The 22,292-nt window shown below is 44.4% G+C and overlaps 1 long non-coding RNA gene across 1 annotated transcript in view; it reads right to left on the bottom strand.

Moving 5' to 3' along the window:
- Window positions 1-10,594: 10,594 nt before the first annotated feature.
- LOC139235085 (uncharacterized) overlaps window positions 10,595-22,292 on the bottom strand; it is a 109,876-nt gene continuing 98,178 nt past the window's right edge. The window contains exon 3 of the long non-coding RNA XR_011588418.1: window positions 10,595-10,934. This is a non-coding gene — a long non-coding RNA (uncharacterized lncRNA). The remainder of the gene's footprint in view (window positions 10,935-22,292) is intronic.

Here is a 22,292-nt window from a genome sequence, read left to right as displayed (position 1 = left end):
GTAGAGAGCAGATGGCTTCAACAAAGTACATATCATGATGGCGCAAATGTGTCACGCGAAATTGAAATCAATGATCCTGTACTTGTGTTGAACTACAGACAAGGTCCTAAGTGGCTTCCCGGCACTGTTGTGGCCAAAGAGGGGAGTAGGGTGTTTCAGGTCAAACTTTCAAATGGACTCACCCACTGGAAACACTTGGACCAAATCAAACTCAGATTTACGGACTATCCTGAACAGGTAGAGAGCAGGTGGCTTCAACAAAGTACATATCATGATAGCGCAAATGTGTCACCTGCTCTCTACCTGTTCATGATAGTCCGTAAATCTAAGTTTGATTTGGTCCAACCCACATTGGACCCTACCTTCTTTGACCCCCAACATACACACCAATGGCAACCGACACAGCAGTTGACCCTGAAGCAGAACCCATCACCTGCAGCAGCTCAGCAGGACTCACCACACCAGACAGCCCAGCAAGGCCAGCTGCACAGCAGCCCAGCGAGGGCCCAACAAACGATTCACCAAAACCAGCATTTGCACCAAGACGATCAACCAGGGAAAGAAAGGCCCCAGATCGACTCACCTTGTAAATAGTTACACGATTGACTTTGGGGGAGGGGTGGGGAGAGTGTTGTTATATATGTGTAAACCTGTATATACCTGGTGTAGCCACCAGAGGGCTCATCCCCTGGAGTCCCAACAGATCCTACAATCCCTTGGGAGCACTGGTACTTAAGGAGACCTCACAGGCTAGAGAGGCACTCTGGAGACCTGCAATAAAAGACTAAGGCCACACTTTACTTTGAGCTCACAGTATCTAGTCAGACTCTTTATTCATACATAAGTTTAATTTCAGCCCCTTTAAAATATGTACATTTATTTTACAAAGCATTAAATTTTTTTAATTATTTAATTAAATGCCATTTAATTAATTTTAAATATGTGATTGTTTTAAAACAAACATTTTGATATATAGATGTATTTTTTGGGGGTATTCCCATTCATACATATGGGGATTCTGTAGATACGAAATCCCCATAAACATGAATGGGGATTCTCTTCTGTCATTCGTTGGGCTGGCCCACATGCTCCCAGGGGTGCTTGCGAACTGCATGCGCCCTGGAGATACGTGGACCTCTTCCTGGGTCCAGAGAGTTCCAGGACCGCAAATCTCCGTACCTCCTAGATCACCAGGTAAGTGGCATTTTATTTGTGAATCGGAGGCATTTCCCCATGGGAAGCCTCCAACCGCAAATTTAGGGCCAATGTGTGCATTACAGGCTGGGTTTCTTTTCTCTTGAAATGAGAAGGCTGAGGGGTGACCGAATAGAGATCTATTAAATTACAAAATGTTTTGATAGAGTGGACACAGAGAGAGTGTTTCCACTTGTGGGGAAGAGCATAACTAGAGTCCAAATATATAAGATAGTCATCAAGGAATCCAATAGGGAATTCAGCAGAAACTTCTTTACCCAGAGGGTGCTCATACCTCCAGCTCTGAGGAGCAGTGTGTGAGAAGGCTACGCTTCCGAAAGGAAGTGCTGACAGAGATATGCCATCTCCTACAGGCTGACCTACAGCCTACCAGTGCCAACAGGACTGCGCTGCCCATTGCAGAGTAAGTGACTGTGGCACTGGCCTTCTATGCCTCCGGCTCCTTCCAGGCAGCAGCAGGGGACCTATGCAGCATCTCTCAATACGCTACACATCGTTGCATTCGGCATGTCACAAAGGCTCTGTACACCTGCAGAATGGACTTCATAAAGTTCCCAGTGAGCAGGGACATCCAGAATGAGCAGGCATTTGGGTTTGGCAGAATTACAGGCTTCCAGAGGGTTTAAGGAGCACTATCAGGCAAATGGGAATTCTAATTATGTGGTTTTCTCAGTAATTTGCTTTGGAAATTGTCAAGTAGATGACATAGAATTATGAAATGTTATAACACAAATGGCGGCCATTTGGCCTGTTATGACAATGCCAGCTCTCTGAAAGAGCTATCCACTTAGTCCCATTGCTTTTCCTTGACATTGACATCTTCCTAAAGTAGGGCAGAGAAAAAAGACATTTAGTTGACTAAAACATTTTGTCTGAATGATCCACAAGCATCAGTGCTGAGACCAATGTTGTTCACAATTTATATTAATGATTTGGACTTTGGAATCAAAAGCACAATTTCTAAATTTACTGATGACATCACATGGGGGGGAGGGCTAGTCAATACTGAGGACTGCCACAAATTACAAGAAGACAGTAATACATTTGCAGAATGGACATATAATTGTCAAATTAATTTCAACACAGATAAATGTGAGGTATTACATTTTGGTAAGAAAAATAGGGAGATCACATACTGCTTGGAAAATAAGAATCTAAACGTGCTAGAATAGCAAAGGGATCGGAGTACAAATACACAAATCACTAAAAGTCAATAAGGCCATAATAAAAGCAAACCAAGCACTAGGGTTTATTTCTAGAGGGATAGAATTGAAAAGTAGGGAAGTTATGCTAAACTTGTATCGTGTCCTTGGTTAGACCACACTTGGAGTACTGTGTACAATTCTTGTTGCCATATTATAAAAAGAATATAGAGACACTGGAGGAGAGGGTGCCAAAAGGATTTACAAGAATGATACCAGAAGTGTGAGGGTATACATATTAGGAAAGGATTAACAGGATGGGTCTCTTTTCTCTTGGAGAGAAAGCTAACCTAAAAGTTCTTTAAAATTATGAAAGGTTTTGATAGCGTGGATACAGAGAGAATATTTCCACTTGTGGGGAAGAACAAAACTAAAGGCCAAATATATAAGATAGTCACCAAGAAATCCTATAGGGAATTCAGCAGAAACTTCTTTACCCAGAGAGTGGTGAGAATGTGGAACTCGCTACCACAGGGAGTGGTTGAAGCTAATAGTATAGATGCATTTAAGGGGAGGCTAGACAAGCATATGAGGGAGAAGGGAATAGAGAGCTATGATAGAGTTAGATGAGGAAACTTGGGAGGAATGGCTCGAGTGGAGCATAAACGCCGGCATGAGCTGATCGAGCCGAAAGATGTGTTTCTGTGCTGTATATCCTGTGTAATCCTATGATCTTAATATACAATAAAATCAGCCAGAGTTAAGGGAAACAAAATCCATTTTTATCTTAGTTGTATTGCTTGCTTATCACTGCCTCATTATTGTCTACTACGATGTCTCAATATTATATGACGGATTGGAAAAAAACAGACCCTTTTAGCTTTATAATTTCAATGTCTTCTACATGTGGCAGAAGGATTTTTTTCTAACGTGCAATTATACTGGACAGATTTTTATGTTCATTACAATGAGCGTTGTCAATGCTGGGAATTGCATACGTTTTCCACTTTTTCACTCAGTATTAGAATCAAGCATGCCATGTGAACTGGAGCAAAGTTTGCTATAGATTAAAAGCTCTCTGCATTCTGTCCCAGCAATATGCCGTAATCCCAACCTCAGAAAAGAATCTCCCATGGAACTTAATGTGAGCTTTTCCAATTCCCACATCAGCCATGCTTGTAGACTCTTTGAAGGAGATTGGCAATTCAGTACAAAAGCAAAATACTGCGGAATTGGAAATAAAAACAGAAAATGCTGGAAATCTCAGCAGATCAGGCAGCATCTGTAGAGAGAGAAAAACAGATTTAACATTTCAGGTCGATGACTCTTCATCAGAACTGGCAATTCTGACAAAGGGTCATCGACCTGAAACGTTAACTCTGTTTCTCTCTCCACAGATGCTGCCTGACCCACTGAGATTTCTAGTATTTTCGGTTTTTATATTGACAATTCAGTACTTGATTGTGACAAATAATGGACAGTGTTGTGCTGGGTTAAGATCAATAATTTGATATAGGAGTTTTACTGGCAGCAGTGAGATGATACTTTCATATCATTAGTCTAGGCTGGAGTCACACTCAGGTCATAGAGATGAAAGGATGGTATCTATATTCAAACAACTTTTATAAACTGAAAAAAAGAGTCTTCATGTGATAGGAAGTGAGTGCTTAACTGAAAAATAATGTTTGTGTTTTGCTGGGTTATAAAAGAAAAACAGACATGCATTTCTATAGCACCTTTCATGACCACCGGACATCCCAAAGTGCTTTACGGCCAATGAAGTACTTTTGAAGTGTAGTCACTGTTGTAATGTAGGATACGCGGCAGGCAGTTTACACACAGCAAGCTCCCACAAGCAGCAACGTGATAATGACCAGATAATTTGTTTTAGTGATGTTGATTGAGGGATAAATATTGACCAGGACACCGGGGTTAACTCTCCTGCTCTTCTTCGAAATAGTGCCATGGGATCTTTTACATCCACCTGAGAGAGCAGATCTGTCGAGAGTTACCTTTTAAACTGAAGCTTTAAAACTGAAGCAGAGAGTTTTTAAAAATAGGGCTAAGTGGAGTCAGCCATTTGAGATCAGTGTCAGCCCGTAGGTGCGTATTAGTGCCGGGGAATTACACTGCAATACATAAAAAGGGTCATGCTATTTACATAAAGATTGTCATTGGTTATACTATCCTAGTACTCATGCACAATAACATATTTATGCTGCTTTCTTTACATTTTTATGCCCACAAATAACATTTCTTTAAATGTAAAATACTGGGAAGTAAATTTAGGTAACTAATCTAAAATGTTTAGTTAACTCGAACAATAAAAAACAATGATCACTCTGTCCCTATTGCAATAGTTTGTGTGTTATATTGATTTGGTAAAAACAGAAAAATAGTCAGTATATTTAAATATTCACAACAAATTCAATTTAATGAATGATGCCACATCTGTACTCCTTCAATATTTGTAATTATATTTTATTCGGAAGCCAAAATCAAGCTAAACTAGAAGAGATTATGTGGTATTGGCAGTCTGGTGCTTGAATCATGGGTCGGTTTCTCATCTCTGCACAGCATATGAAATGGAGTGAGCCAATTAGCATGGCACCTTGGCCTGGAAAGGAGAGGTGCCTGTGGCAGTAAAGAAGCGATTTAAAAAGCAATTAATTAGTATTAGGTGAAGTGAACAAGAAAGACATAAGCTCTGATTGTAACTCGGGGCGCGATTGCAACATGAGGCGGCCCAGAGAGATTTTAACTCCAGGGCCATATTTTCACGTAGGGGGCCGGACTCCAATCGGAATACAGCAGGTATCACAAGGTGGCCTGTGGACAGCAGCAGGATTTTTGTGTGGCAGGAGGCTGGGGACCTGAGGGAATGATCCTTGGTACTAAGTTAAATAGATAAGGGGTGGTTTGGAAGATGATCGTGGTCGGGTGGCGAGTGCCCGGGACTGGAGGGAGGCCAAGGTTTCCAGCTGCTCCTGGCCCACAAGGAAACCATCCAAAACATTTTTTTTTAAAGCATCTATTGGCCCCGCTCCTACTTGCTGGCAAGTTTCTCTGGAAGGACCGGCACTCAACACGACACGCACAATCTGGGGTTAAAATCCTGTTGGGGTCCTAATTGCATTATAGGATCCTGATTTTTGCAAATTTTTGCCTTTATTGCAAAGGGGGTGGAGTATAAAAGCAGAGACGTCTTGCTACAGCTATACAGGGTATTGGTGAGGCCACACCTGGAATATTGCGTGCAGTTTTGGTTTCCATATTTACGAAAGGATATATTTGCTTTGGAGGCAGTTCAGAGAAGGTTCACTAGGTTGATTCCGGAGATGAGGGGGTTGACATGAGGAAAGGTTCAGTAAGTTGGGCCTCTACTCATTGGTGTTCAGAAGAATGAGATGTGATCTTATCGAAACGTATAAGATTATGAAAGGGCTTGACAAGGTGGATGCAGAGAGGATGTTTCCATTGATGGGGGAAGACTAGAACTAGAGGGCATGATCTTAGAATAAGGGGCCGCCCATTTAAAACTGAGATGAGGAGGAATTTCTTCTCTCAGGAGGGTTGTAAATCTGTGGAATTCGCTGCCTCAGAGAGCTGTGGAAGCTGGGACATTGAATACATTTAAGACAGAGATTGACAGTTTCTTAACCGATAAGGGAATAAGGGGTTATGGGGAGCGGGCAGGGAAGTGGACCTGAGTCCATGATCAGATCAGCCATGATCGTATTAAGTGGCAGAGCAGGCTCGAGGGGCCTTATGGCCTACTCCTGCTCCTATTTTTTTATATTCTTATTATGAGGCCCTTGGCTGCCTGTAGAGAGCATCTGTGACACCTGCAAAAATCTGGGATTTAAATGACAGCAGGTGGGAATGTGGCCCAAGCGCCCCTATTTTAACTCCTTGATCTCTTCTTGTCAGATGTGGGGGCTGTTAAGATCAAGAATATAAATTCCAGTTCTATTATACCTAGTATAGCCAGCAGAGGGCAGCAGTGCTTTCTTTACCAGCTCTTTATTTTTTTATTGTTACAGTACAGCAAAGGTTTAGTGCCATTATATGCTTTAAGGTCATTTAGATACATATGACAAATCTTTAATTTATTAGTCTACAAAGTATACATAACATTTTATCAGACATTCTTACAATGACTTGTCAGAGCAGGAGATAATTTTTCCACCTTCCTGGTAACTAATACTTATTGTTGATGCCCTCTTCACCTATGGAGGAACCCTTTCATTGATGGAAGTAAGACAAATATGCCGTGTATATATTACACAAACTAATACAGTGTCATGGATAAACTTGACGGCTAAGGAAGACTATTTTAGACCCACCTGGAGGTCAGAGTACAATTCTGGTCACCGTACTGCAGTGGGGACATCCTGGTTTTGGAGTGGGTCTGCGGCGGGGGCGGTGGCGGGGGGAGGGGGGGAGAAGTGGGGCAACTAAACTAATAAAATCGGCGAAGCCAATGCAAAAGATTGCAGAATTTTAAGTGGAAATTATGTTCAGCGCAACTCGAGTTTCTGCGATCTGCTGCGCTGGTTTAAAAAACATTGAGCTGGAAGCTGGCCCCGCCCATAAAACTGGCCACACCCCCAAATCAAATTAATTACCATTACGAGTTCTGCTAATTGTGCCCATTTGTGGGCTTTTGTGGTGGCTCTAAAAAATTAAGCTGGTTCTTTTGGATGCAAGGACACTAATAGGCAGTTTCATAGTAAATTAAAAAAAGATATATCTTTTTTAAATTTACTATGAAACTGATTACTGTACCCCAATATAACTAACAAATGGTTCTGTATTTTTAAGTAATTATCAGTTATTTAAATCAGATTACTCACAGGTGGTGGATTGACACTGATTAAAATGCATATTTTTTGTAATAAACTCATTTTCAGCTGTATTAATCAAACGGCACCAAGGTACCACTCTTAAATGTACCAAGGAATATTTTTTTAAAGCAAAATTAATGAAAAAATTCCATTCTAAAACGCTGCCCGATTGCTCTGGTTCTTGGCAGAGTTTGCATTCACTGATATACAAATAAGTTTCAGCGCTAGCTTGAGAAATAAAAGCCTCAAAACTAGCGCAATTTATAGAATAGAATCATATTGCACCCGGATCGCCGATTACGCTCAAAGCGGAAACTCTGCCCCATGAACTATAAAGGGATTCAGGAAATTAGGACCGTTTACACTGGAGAAATAAAGGCCGAGGTGAGACTTTAGTAAAGCTTTTAAGATTTTAAGGGGTATAAATAAACGGAACCCTAATAATGTTAGAGAGAAGCTCAAACCAGTGTGTGGATATGGATTCAAGCTCAGAGAAAGGAAGGCGAACAGAGAGTTTAGATTTAACGACATCCCAGATTGCATGGAACCGATTGTCTAGTGATACAATGGGGACTGGTAATGTCAGCAAATTCAAGAGGCAGGTACACAGCTTTTTGGTAAAAGGGCGTGTGTATAAGAAGTGGAGTATGGTATTTTATTTTTGAATTTTGGGAATGGCCAGATGGACTTCAATCGTCTTTTGCAGTGCTGTGATAATTCAGAGGATGAGCATTTAGATCAATTTATTATACATTAGATTTGCTGCCTCTACTCCCTGAAACTATCCACCTCCCATAGCCCCAGCTTCAGAAGACCATTGTGGCACTTGGAGGGTTTGATCATCTCAGTTGATAGCCATTCCAATAACCAATCAGATTTGACTCCCAATCAGTTATTTATATTTTTGAAGGAGTCAATTGACTCAGTCTCAACTGCTTTTGCTGGGAGTCTTCTACATATTCACTACTGTAGGGAAAATGTTTCTTCCAACTTCAAGTCTCACTTGAGGGTTCTTAATTCAAAACCTTCTCTTCTAGTTCTGTGTATTATCTGTCAATCTTTATCTTTAATTATTCCAGATTGCCAGAAAGGCTTGGAGGGATGATACAATAACCCAATTAACAGGGCTGATTATTGCAAAGTAGTTGTAAGTGTCATGCCCAATGGTACACAAATACAGGGGATTTAACGATTTAAGCTGCTGCATATATAATTAGCCACAACTACCCCACAAAGGATAGTTTCATCAGCTTTTGTGAAATTTCAGACAAATAGTTTATTCAAAATCTAATTTCCTCTTTCTTACTTTACATTTGGAATTATTACAAATAAAACATAAAGGCAAATGGAAGACAAATGTGCAACAAGAAATACCAACACATCTTCAATTTTAAACCAGTCAAATTGAGCGGTGCAAAAGAAAAGCACCAAGCAAGGAATTAGTTACGTTTAGGACAATGACTTGAGTAATTGCTCTTCTTGATCTCTGAAATGTAAACTCATCATCATCATCATCATTGGGGGGACTAGAACTAGAGGACATAATCTTAGAATAAGGGGCCATTTAAAACTAAGATGAGGAGAAATTTCTTTTCTCAGAGGGTTGTAAATTTGTGGAATCGCAGCCTCAGAGAGCTGTGGAAGCTGGGACATTGAATAAATTTAAGACAGAGATAGACAATTTCTTAACCGATAAGGGGTTATGGGAGAGCGGACAGGGAAGTGGACCCAAGTCCATGATCGGATCAGCCAAGATTGTATTAAATGGAGGAGCAGGCTTGAGGGGCCGCATGGCTTACTCCTGCTCCTATTTCTTATGTTATGTTCTTATGATTGGTGGTGATGATGATGGAGTCCTAACATCATCATCATAGGTGGTCCCTCGAATGAGGATGACTTGTTTCCACATGGGTTCACAGATGTTTCAATGAAGGACCTGATATTCCAGCCCTGAACTCCAATTGAAGGGGTGGATGATGCCTGTGCATGGATTTTTTTTAAACGTGTGGTGACCGTTGCACATTAGCTACCACACGGGCTTGACAAAGCTAGGCCTTTATCCAGTGGCAAAGGTTAACCAGGATGACTGGAGACCTGCTCTGCTGCACGGACCTAGTGCACACACATATCGCAGTGTGGGCTGGCCCATGCTGCCCCTGGGCCCTTGGCTCTTCTGGGCACCGTACCCTCATTTGCCGCACTTCCGCCACGATCTCTTGCTGCTCGTCTGCCACAAATATTCACTGCACCTCTGCCACAATCTTCCACTGCTGCTCCGTCATAATCTCTCGCTACTCCTCCACCTCATATTCCTCATATACTGACCTATTGTCCACCCGCCAATCACAGCAGCAAACCCCGCACCCGCTCACAGGGGCAAAGATTGACCCCCAAATTAAATTGCCTTTATTAGCCGAGGCTTAGAATACATGAGCAGGGGGATATGCTTGAACTGTATAAAACACTGGTTAGGCCACAGCTGGAGTACTGTGTGCAGTTCTGGTCACTGCATTACAGGAAGGACATGATTGCACTGGAGAGGGTACAGAGGAGATTTACGAGGATGTTGTCGGGAGTGGAGAATCTTAGCTATGAGGACAGATTGGATAGGCTGGGTTTGTTTTCAGTGGAACAGAGGAGGCCGAGGGGAGACCTCATTGAGGCGTATAAAATTATGAAGGCCTAGATATAGTGGATAGAAAGGACCCATTTCCCTTAGCAGAGGGGTCCATAACCAGGGGGCATACATTTAATGTAATTGGTAGAAGGTTTAGAGGGGATTTGAGGGGAAATTTCTTCACATGGAGGGTTGTGGGGGTCTGGAACTCACTGCCTGAAAGGGTGATAGAGGCAGAAACCCTCACCACATTTAAAAAGTACTTGAATATGCACTTGAAGTGCCGTAACCTTCAGAGTTACGGATCTAGAGCTGGAAAGTGGGATTAGGCTGGATAGCCTCTTGTTGGCCGGCACGGACACGATGTGCCGAAATGGCCCCTTTCTGTACTGTAAACCTCTATGGTTCTATGATCATCATAGGCAGTCCTTCAAAATGAGGATGACTTGCTTCCATGCCAAAAAAGGATGAATTCACAGGTGTTTCAATTAAGGACCTAATATTCCAGGTCCCGAACTGCATCCTGAAGGCTGGAAGATGCCTGTGCATGGATTTTTTTTAACGTGTGGTGGCCGTTGCACACCAGCCACCACACAGGCTTGACAGAGCTAGGTCTTGGTCCGGTGACAAGGCTTAACCAAGATGACTGGAGACCTGCTCTGCTGCACGGACCTAGTGCGCACACATATCGCAGTCTGGGCTGGTCTGTGTTGCCTCTGGGCCTTCGCCTCATCTGGCCCTGAACTCACGCCTCTCCTGGGCCCCGGTCACGTCACTCTACAATCTCTCGCCGCTCCTTCGCCCCGACCTCGCTGCTTCTGCTGTATCTGCCCATGCTCCAATCACCGACCTGGACCTTGATTACGGCCCCGACCTGTGAGAGACCATCAGTGGCGGGTGGGGGCCATAAAAGGAGCGGCAAGCGGCGGCCATGGACAGCGTGGCGACATACCACTGCAAGGTACTACACGAGCTGGTGCAGGAGGGCGATGGCAGCGAAGAGGGACGTCACTCATCAACAGCCTGTTCATTACAGTGCAACCTCACAATCAGGGACATTGTATCGTCTGCAATGGGTTTTAGCTCAGCCTGGTGAACAGCCTGGTGAACAGCCTGGTAGAGGTGAAGCAGGAGAAGGAAGCAAAAGAAAAAAAAAGTCTGTGAAAGAAAATCTCATTTTCTAATCACTGTTAGGGTATTCACAATTTTGAATTTATAATATCAACATCAAAGCAACAGCAGGGGCAACCAGACAGCAGTAAAAGCTATTTAAATTGTAAGGTTTATAATGAATTGAATGGCATACAGGCCTTAAATCATTCTGAGTGGGTAAGGAAGCATTCTGATTTAACTTAATAAATGCTATCTAATTTTCTGCATCCCATTATTGTCTTCTGACTTTATCTTGTGTACAATGTCCTCTCATGTGATACTCCAGGACATTGTGATTTAAATTATTTTATTGATGATTAAATACCATCATCTACAGGTTTCCCTTTGTCGTCTTTAATTCTTTGATGGGCGTTAATAGTCTGGATCAATGCCAACCACTGTAATTATGCCACTATCTATGCTCACACAAAACATCTTCAGAGGCCCTATTAGGATGGCAATGGTAACATTTCCTCAGAGATCATGGCAGTTCCAATGCTATTATGAACTTAGGACATTACTTGGTGCATGATTTCCTTTAGTAAATCTCATTTTATAGAAAGTTGTAAATTGAGAGGAAGTTAAGAAAATCATGGGGGAAAATGCAGTTAAACTGCAGTCAGAATGATAACATGTGGAATGCAAAATGCAGCTGGCAATCCCAGGGTTATAAAGTCCATTGTTACTTGCACTCTGCCTGGCTGGAAAGGGCTCTATGCAGATGTCCTTACACATGTGCAGAACTCCATTCCCCAGAACCTATTTTTTAACATTAAAATTACCCAAGTGGAATAAGGCAGCCACCAAGATGGGTTTCAGTGCATTCTGGCATTAGATGTGGATCTAACTGGAATTATTTCATGTTGATGCTCATCAGCACAAAAGTGACAATAAAACTACAAAACCTGAAATGTGGTCCAGTTCACTGGGGCTGATCAAAGCTGAGCTTGACAAAAGGAATATTTTTTTCTTGGGTTTCATTTTGTTCATCAATAGTAAGCATTAAGTGCACTAAAACAGTGGGTAGTGAGCATCAATCCTCAAAACTTCCTTGAAAATTGTAACATCCCCACTGACTCTTGGGAATCCCTGGCCAAGATCACTCAAAGTGGAGGAGAAGCATCCGAGAAGGTGCCGAACACTTCTACTCTCTTCGTTGGGAGCACGCGGAAGCTAAGTACAAACAGCGGAAGGAGCGTACGACAAGCCATGCACTCCACCCACCCATCTGCCCCACCTGTGGCAGAGTCTGTGGATCCTGCATAGGACTCATCAGTCACCTGTGTGTGCTGTCCGAGACCCGGAATCCTCGGGACTGAGGCTGTCCCGGTTTCCGGGTATTTCCGGAACATCTTTGCCTGGGCTAAGGCGGGGAGGGGAGCGACGGAAGGAGGAGGATAAGGGAGTGGAGGGGGAGGGAGGGTGGCTGAGGTAAAGGGGGGGGCGGGGGGAAAGAGAGGGAGGGAGGGCGGGTCGGGCCAAGGCTGGGGGGCGGGGAGGAGTTGGGTCGGGCCGAGGCCATGGATGGGGGATGTCGGGTCGTGCCAAGGCCGGGGGAGGTCGGGTCAGGTCGGATCGAGGCCAGGGGTGATCAGGTCGGGCCAAGGCCAGGGAAACCGGATTTTGGAACATTTTCCGGTTTCCAGACGACCCCGCTATGGATCGGCTTGGTGTCTGGATTCCGGAATATTCAGAATTTCGGAACTCCGGATTTCGGACGCTCAACCTGTACCATAACCTATTTACAACAGCAACAACTTGATATATATTTCATTTCTGACAGAGAATATTATGCAGATCTCTTTATACTAACAATGTAGTGAGCCTTTGGCTTAGTGGTAGCATTTCTGTCTTCGAGTCAGCAGGTACAGCGTTAACCCAACTCCTGACAGTCCCAATGAGTGGAGACAGGAGTGCTGGCTCTGAATTCTGGATATCCAGTGGGCTACTCACGTTCGGTGGGTGTGGGTGGCTCTCTCTTATTGTATGGGTCGTGTGAGTCCAAAAAACTCTCCCGCCATATAGGACTAACCACCTTATCAGCTGGTATAAAGATAGTTATGGCCATAGAAGGCCCGTTCATACTGCAGTCTGTCACATTGTGACTCCTACCTCTATTCTCCAAGGAAAGAATGTGAAGATATATAAAAATAACAATGCTAACAATCTGTTCTACAGTACTCACATGATCACATATCTTGCTTCACCAGTAAATGCTTTATTACTAGCAATGCACTGTTGTTCTACCTTTTGGATCTTTACTAGTCACTGCACTCAATACAAAGCCTTGTCCATTTATTATCAGCCTCTGCTCTTTTAGGTAATTTGCCATTAAAGCCCCAATTTTAACTCGGGATGAGAGGTCAGTGTGGGGCCAGTAGGGTGAGCGACAGGCTAGCCCTGACCCACCAACATGAGGGCCAGGTCTCATTACCGACTCCCGCCTGAATTTGCTGGGAATGACGGGAGGCCGGGACAGTAAGTTTCATTATGTTGTGTGTGAAAAATTGCTTCCTGATTTGTCGTGTATTCTCTTGAGATTAGAAGGTTGAGAAGTGTTTCAAACAATGAAGTAATTTCAAAGGGTAGATGCAGAGAAACTGGGCTCTATTTTCGCCACCATTGGGCGCCGTTTTGTTGGCGACCGCTTTTTTTTTGGAATAATCGTGAATTTGCAACTTTCCTCAAAGTTTGTACGCCGGCGACGACTGTCTTCGCCAGATTTTTTGTACGCAAGATTTTTTGGCGCCAATCTGGTTGAAAACTGGATTCCGTGCCGTTTTTGACCATTTAAACGATTTTCCCCAACACCGATTTTTTTTTAAAGGATGGCGCAGAGTGGCCTTAAATACCGATCAGGAAAAACCCTACATTAAGTTCAGGAAATCGGAGCTCAGGTCTGTAATGGAGCTGTTTCTTTGTAGTTTAGTATTGCTCATAAAAATAGTTTATGATCATGTTAAAGTACGTTCCTTTTTCATCTCTTTACATTAAAGATTACTTGTTCTGGTGTTGGCCCCCCGCTCCTGGTCCTGCTGCAACCCCGGGCCGAATGCCTCCGCCGCGCCAGAGGTCAGATCACTACTTGATGTACGAGGAGGACGGATGTCAGAGCAAATACTAGGCTGTGGTGATAAAAAAAACTGCAAACACTAATGGGGTTATTTTGGTGAAAGGGTGAAAACAGGTGCTAATTGGGTGCTGTGCTAATAAGACTCACCTGTTTGAAAGTCTGGTTTTAGCATGCAATTTTGAGGCTAATTATTGATTAACATAATTTGAACTTGCCTGGAAACTCTTTTAGAGTCTACCTGCGAAAACATAAACATTAAACTGTGCCACCCGACCTGGGTGACACTCCAGACATTTACAAGGCCCATTTTTTTTTTTTTTCCCCCTTTTTTTGTGTTTTTTTTTTGTTTTTTCTTTTTTTTTTTGTTTTTTTTTTTTGGGCACTAAAATCACAATTTTTCCCCAGTGCCCCCTATAAAAGGGAAGGGGACACTAAAAGCACCGGCAATTAAAACAAATTAACTTTAAAACGTAAAATCAAATTAAAATTTGGTTGCCGGGCGTGATGATGCACTCCAGTCCCTCCGGTGCCCACCTCTCGCGGAAGGCCGCGAGCGTACCGGTGGACACCGCGTGCTCCATCTCCAAGGACACCCTGGACCGGATGTAAGAGCGGAAGAGAGGCAGGCAGTCAGGTTGAACGACCCCCTCGACCGCCCGCTGCCTGGACCGGCTGATGGCACCCTTGGCCGTGCCCAGGAGCAGTCCTACGAGGAGGCCTTCGGACCTACCCGCTCCCCTCCGCACAGGGTGCCCAAAGATCAGGAGAGTGGGACTGAAGTGCAGCCAGAATTTCAGGAGCAGCCCCTTCAAATAATGGAACTGAACTTGCCTGGAGGCGCTAAAGCAGACCCCTGCAGGTTTAGCATTTAAATGCTGATTAGATGCATTTTTCATGGAGCAATTTATTTGGGCTCCATGTACCCTCTTCTACCTAAGGTGTGGAGTGCTCTGGCTAACACACAGTGGCATGTTTCAGGATGGTTCAGGGACCAAGTGACAGGGTGTACAGGTTCTCGGACGTGACCCTGCAGGTCGTGGTGGAGGAGATCCGGAAGAGAAAGGATGCCCCGTACCCACGGGGGTGGGGGATGGGGAAGGAGTGAGTTCACCCAGCCCTCCTGTCCCCCTCTCCTGCAGCAGCTGGTGCTGTTCTGCCTGGCCTTAAGTCCTCCTCCCATTCCTCTTGCAGACCAAGGAGGATCCCTGGCAAGATGCTGATGACCAAGCACTTCCTTTCACCTGGTGATTCTTATAAAGTGTGCAGTAAGGTAGAGTCGCACAACACTTCAGGGACAAAATTTCCCTTTTTATATAACCCCAATAGCACATCCGGGGATGCTACTGAGGCGAAACGAGGTAATCACATGGGTAAAGGTGTCAATAGTGCCTCAGCGGAAATACCCCGGAGGTTTGGGGGGTGTTGTGTCCTTAATACCGTGCCCCGTGATTTGCGCCCCAGGCTGGCACATGAATGACGATGACCTAATCGCCATGTGTGCCGACCCCCTCACCGCTCTGCGCCAACCCCTTTGCACCCTGTGGGGGAAATTGTCCCGCGGGCGGCGAAGATGGTGCCCGCTGATGTCAGCATCATCTTCGGGGGCACTCCTTCATGGGTAGGCTGTTTGCACTGTGGGCTGCCGTATTTTTCTGTTGGCCGACTCTTCTGTCGACTTGACAATGACGGCCCTCGCCCCGGCTGGGCGGCCATGCTACAGCTTGGCCTGGTTTTGGGCTGTCGGCCCGGTCGAGGGTGACTCTGGTGGCCCACTGGCGGCTGCCAAAGGGACTGCAGAGTGCACAGCGGTCCTCTCTTTTAATTGATGGGGAGGGGCATTCTGCTGCGTCAGCGCTACGCAAAGCATCCGCATAGCGCTGACGTTGCCGTTGGGGAGATGGGCTCCGGAGCGCCCCCGCTGGACTCAGCGCTGCTCTACCGCCCCGGGAGCACTCCTCCGAGGACGTGAAGTGCCTCCGATAGCGCTCCGCCTCCGTTGATGGGCAGAATTCCATGCCAGGGGCAGAAGCTCCAGGCCGGGTGATAAATGTCCTGGCCCCGGAAGGTTACTGCCTCCAATGTGGGACAAATTCGCCCCTTAATCTTTTTAGGTGAAGGCTTCAGAGAATTTCCAGAATAAATAAGTGTTGGTGAAGTCTTGTCAAAGTGTCCCAGTAAGTCTCCTGATGTGTTTCAAAAGTGCTCTTTAAGCCCCAACAGCAAGTGAACAGTAAAGGGTGATATATCTTTAAGTGGCTCTTGAAATTGTCTGCAACTACTTATTTACTCCCAATCATCTGGTCTCTGTTAGGAGAGAGCGTTAGTTCAAGTGCTAGCCGCCAACATACCATGCAGCCTCTTTGTGAGCGCTCGGAGGCAATTTAAGTGGCAATCAGCCCCTTCATGATCCTCTGAGTGGCCGTTCCTCCTAGCACACCTTGGACATCACAGCACCTTGGACATCATCATCATAGGCAATCCCTCGAATCGAGGATGACTTGCTTCCATGTCAAAAAGTTCATAGGTGTTTCAATGAAGGACCTAAAATTCCAGGTCCGAACTAAATCTTGAAGGGTGGAAGATGCCTGTGCTAACATCTCACATCAGCACCTTGGACATCAGTGCAGTGCTGCTAGCTGGATTTGCATGAATGTATACTACTGTGGACTGGTATTTTCACTGCTATCTGCAGGGGATCCCCAAAGCAGGGAGTGACCAATTGGAGATCAGCATTGTCTCACATTGTGGTTGCCACCATGGAGACCTTGGGTACCTGTGTGCTTGAGTCAATCTTTGGCAGTTATTTGGAAGGAACATGGCAGGGGTTACATCCACATTGGAGACATCCTACAGACTGGTATCATTCAGCCCACAAAACCTCCAGCTGCAGTGCCCAGCTTTAGTGGCATGGCAGCAGAAAGGTCCCATGAGATGTTCTGTCTCAGGAGGAACGCATATCCTTCCATTCCAACCAGTCCTCTGTAAGGATAGAATAATTGCTTAATAATTGGCAAGACTTCAATCTTAACTGAGTTGTTGATACTGGCAGACACAGCCTTGTTGCACATGATTCCAACTGGATATTGAGGCCCCTCTACCCATAAGAACATGGCAACGACCAGCTCAGGCTTTCAGCACCTCACCACTTTCTCATCATCATCATCATAGGCAGTCCCTTGGGGTCGAGGATGACTTGCTTCCACACTAAAAATGAGTACTCAGATGACTGATGAACTCATTTTAAACAGTGGAACATGCCTGCGCGTAAATTCTTTTAACGTGGGGTGGCCGTTGCACACCAGCTACCACACAGACTTGGCGGAGCAAAGTCTCAGTCCAGTGGCAAGGGGATCCAAGACGACTGGAGACCATGCTCTGCCGCATGTGCCATACATACACACAAACTCAAACATACTCCTACTGTCCTCCTTCCTTCCTCCTTCCCACAGGAGCTCTCTCTACATGGAATTCGTAGTACGCAATGTGAGCCTTACGACCTCACAGCCTCGCCATTGGTCCGTACTGCGCCTTCCCTTGGTCTTGGTCTTCATGCTGCTCTATCTCGGAGTTCTGACCTCTCTGCTTCTCCGAGCCTCGTCCGTGTTCTCCTCTCTGCTTCCGACCTCCGCTCCATGCCAATTACGATCTCCGCTCCACGCTGCTTCCGACCACCGCTCCTCGTTGTTTCCGACCTCCGCTCCATGCAGATTCTGACCTCCGCACCTCGCCGCTTCCATCCTCTGCATCTCTTGCTCCTGCTCCTGGGTCCCAACTCCTCCACTAGGCCCGAAGAGATTCCACCAATCATCTACCTGCATTCTGATGACATCTAATTTTGTCACCCACTTTGGTTTGATCGGCCTCTCAAGACCATTGTTGATTTTGCAGCTGCGGTAACTAGCTTTTTTTGATTTACCCGCAGCTCTAGCCTTGCGCTCCAAACTGCTCCTCTGAGTGTCCCACAAAGTCGGGCTTTTTTGATTTGCCTCTTCCTACCACCACAGTGGCTCCTTCCACCCCGAGCAATTTGGAACAGCTTAAGGTTAAGAATTAGATTTAAAATGTCTTGTACAATCACCAAGGGAAATCAGGGGTGTTGGAAACAAATCACTTCACTGTTCCATAGGTGCTGAAATAAATTTAAAATCTTTATTTTTCTCTTTCATTTGTAGTTTTAATACTATTGGGGAGAAACTGTATAAATGCTTGGCACCACAGGCAAAATGAATGTTATAACGAGCCTACAGCACAGAAAAAGACCATTCAGCCCAACTAGTCTATACTTGAATTTATACTCCACACCAGCCTCCTCCTACCCCAAGTTACCCCAAGGTACAGAAAAAGTTCTCGTTGTGGGACTTTCACTGTGTATGATATCATATGTTGATGAAAGATAATAAGTCAGGGTAGGTGTTGCTTACTGGAAGTAGTTTCATGATTAGCTTTTGGGTCACTCTAGCTACCTGAAATTCATAAGAACATAAGAACATAACATAAGAACATAAGAACACATAAGAACATAAGACCATAAGAAATAGGAACAGGAGTAGGCCATACGGCCCCTCGAGCCTGCTCCACCACTCAATAAGATCATGGCTGATCTGATCATGGACTCAGCTCCACTTCCCTGCCCGCTCCCCATAATCCCTTATCCCCTTATCGTTTAAGAAACTGTCTATTTCTGTCTTAAATTTATTTAGTGTCCCAGCTTCCACAGCTCTCTGTGGCAGCGAATTCCACAGATTTACAACCCTCAGAGAAGAAATTTCTCCTCATCTGTTTTAAATGGGCGGCCCCTTTTTCTAAGATTATGCCCTCTAGTTCTAGTCTCCCCCATCAGTGGAAACATCCTCTCTGCATCCACCTTCTCAAGCCTCCCCCATAATCTTATATGTTTCGATAAGATTACCTCTCATTCTTCTGAATTCCAATGAGTAGAGGCCCAACCTACTCAACCTTTCCTCATAAGTCAACCCCCTCATCTCCGGAATCAACCTAGTGAACCTTCTCCGAACTGCCTCCAAAGCAGGTATATCCTTTCGTAAATATGGAAACCAAAACTGCACGCAGTATTCCAGGTGTGGCCTCACCAATACCCTGTATAACTGTAGCAAGACTTCCCTGCTTTTATACTCCATACCCTTTGCAATAAAGGCCAAGATTCCATTGGCCTTCCTGATCACTTGCTGTACCTGCAGACTATCCTTTTGTGTTTCATGCACAAGTACCCCCAGGTTCCGCTGTACTGCAGCACTTTGTAAACTTTCTCCATTTAAATAATAACTTGCTCTATGATTTATTTCTGCCAAAGTGCATGATCTCAACATTTTACTCCATCTGCCAAATTTTTTCCCAATCACTTAGCCTGTCTATGTCCTTTTGCAGATTTTTTGTGTCCTCCTCACACATTGCTTTTCCTACCATCTTTGTATCATCAGCAAACTTGGCTATGTTACACTCGGTCCTTTCTTCCAATTCGTTAATATAGATTGTAAATAGTTGGAGTCCCAGCACTGATCCCTGCGGCACCCCACTAGTTACTGGTTGCCAACCAGAAAATGAACCATTTATCCCGACTCTCTGTTTTCTGTTAGTTAGCCAATCCTCTATCCATGCTAATATATTACCCCCAACCCCATGAACTTTTATCTTGTGCAGTAACCTTTTATGTGGCACCTCGTCAAATGCCTTCTGGAAGCCCAAATACACCACATTCACTGGTTCCCCTTTATCCACCCTGTTCATTACATCCTCAAAGAATTCCAGCAAATTTGTCAAACATGACTTCCCCTTCATAAATCCATGCTGACTCTGCCTGACTGAATTTTGCTTTTCCAAATGTCCTGCTACTGCTTCTTTAATAATAGACTCCAACATTTTCCCAACCACAGATGTTAGGCTAACTGGTCTATAGTTTCCTGCTTTTTGTCTGCCTCCTTTTTTAAACAGGGATGTTACATTTGCAGTTTTCCAATCTGCTGCGGCCTCCCCAGAATCCAGGGAATTTTGGTAAATTACAACCAATACATCCACTATCCCTGCCACTACTTCTCTTAAGACCCTAGAATGCAAGCCATCTGGTCCAGGGGATTTATCCGCCTTTAGTCCCATTATCTTACTGAGTACCACCTCCTTAGTGATTGTGATTGTGTTAAGTTCCTCCCCCCCTATAGCCCCTTGACTATCCACTGTCGGAATATTGTTAGTGTCCTCTACCGTAAAGACCGATACAAAATATTTGTTCAGAGTTTCTGCCATCTCCATGTTCCCCATCACTAATTCCCTGGTCTCGTCCTCTAAGGGACCAACATTTACTTTAGCCACTCTTTTCCTTTTTGTATACCTATAGAAACTCTTGCTATCTGTTTTTATATTTTGTGCTCGTTTACTTTCATAGCCTACCTTCCCTTTCTTAATCATTTTTTTAGTCATTCTTTGCTGGCTTTTAAAAGCTTCCCAGTCTTCTGTCCTCCCACTAGTTTTGGCCACTTTGTCTACCCTTGTTTTTAATTGGATACCGTCTTTTATTACTTTAGTTAGCCACGAATGGCTATCTTTTCTCTTACACCCTTTCCTCCTCATATATTTTTCATGAGAGTTGTGAAATATGTCCTTAAATGTACACCACTGTTCATCAACCATCCTACACTTTAATCGATTTTCCCAGTCCACTTTAGCCAACTTTTCCCTCAGACCATTGTAGTCTCCTTTATTTAAGCTTAGTACGCTGGTTAGGGATCCAACTTTCTCACCCTCCATCTGAATTTGAAATTCAATCATACTATGATCACTCATTCCAAGGGGATCCTTTACTAGGAGATTGTTTATTAATTCTGTTTCATTACACAAGATTTGATCTAAGATAGCCTGCCCCCTGGTTGGTTCTGTTACAGACTGCTCAAGGAATCCACCCCTTATGCACTCTATGAACTCTTCCTCAAGGCTATCCTGACCAATTTGATTTCGCCAATCAATATGGAGGTTAAAATCACCCATGATTATTGCTGTTCCCTTTTTACAAGCCCCCACCATTTCCTGGTTTATGCTCCACCCAACAGAGTTGCTACTGTTAGGGGGCCTATAGATTATGCCCACCAGTGACTTTTTCCCCTTATTATTCCTTATCTCCACCAAAACTGTTTCAACATCCTTATCATTTGAGCCAATATCATTTCTCTCTATTGCAGTGATTCCATCCTTTATCAATAGAGCTACTCCACCTCCTTTTTCTTTCTGCCTGTCCTTCCGGATTGTTAAGTACCCATGAATATTTAGTTCCCAGTCCTGGTCACCTTGCATCCACGTCTCTGTAATGGCTATCAGATCATACCCATTTGTCTCAATTTGTTTTAATGTTACGTGCATTTAGACAAAGTGCCTTTAAATTTGTTTTTTTTCCCTTTTTTTCCTGCTTGTTTCCTTCAAACTCACTTTCTTTATTTTTGCCTTCTAATTCCAGCTTTACTCCCCTCCCTACTGAATCTATTTTCAGCTGAGCCACCCGTGGTGCCGTGGACTTGGCTCTGGCTGCACTCCCCAGAACCACCATCGCACCCACCGGTACTCATGACCCTGCCTCTCTCTCTTTCTCTCTCCTCTTCTGCCTCCCCATCTTTTATTAGCTACCAGGCCTGCTCTACTCAGGATTGTTAAGCAGTTGCTGTGGCCTAAGTAGTAACTGCCACCAAAAGGAATTTAAAAACAGTTCCTGTGGTCCCAGGAGGAGCAGGAGTGCTCACTTGACTCCACAGTATTTACGGTCCGCTTCCCCCATCGCCGCTCAATGCCCCACACCCCCGGCGAGGACTTAACCTTATGGCCATTGTTGATGAGGCAAGTGGCTTGATATTCACCAGTGTAACATGGGGATGCTGCCTGTGGAGGCGCAACACTAATTAAGCATCTAAAAATATCCAATTTCTTGGCCCATGTGTTTATTTCAGCAGCTCTCCAGAAATGCCACACTAAGTCAGATTTTCAAATGAAAATGTGGCGCAATGATTTTTAAAGGCTATGGAAATGTGCAGGGTTACTGATCGAACTTTGTGCTGGGCATTGCTCCATTTGTGTATCAGGAAACCGAGAATGTCACAAGTCAATCAATTTGCTCAATAGTGATTGCTGTATTGACATACTGACTCTGGTTACTATAAGTATACTGTCGTTTTCATCTCTGTTCAGGTCCAGTTCAGATTAATGGGATGAAGCTCTCTCTAAAGGAGCCTTGTCACTCAACTAGTTAGATG

This window comes from Pristiophorus japonicus, chromosome 1, assembly GCF_044704955.1.
Source record: "Pristiophorus japonicus isolate sPriJap1 chromosome 1, sPriJap1.hap1, whole genome shotgun sequence".
NCBI lineage: Eukaryota > Metazoa > Chordata > Chondrichthyes > Pristiophoridae > Pristiophorus > Pristiophorus japonicus.
Note: the sequence above shows the minus strand (reverse complement) of the source record. Positions and strands in the feature narration are given on the sequence as shown.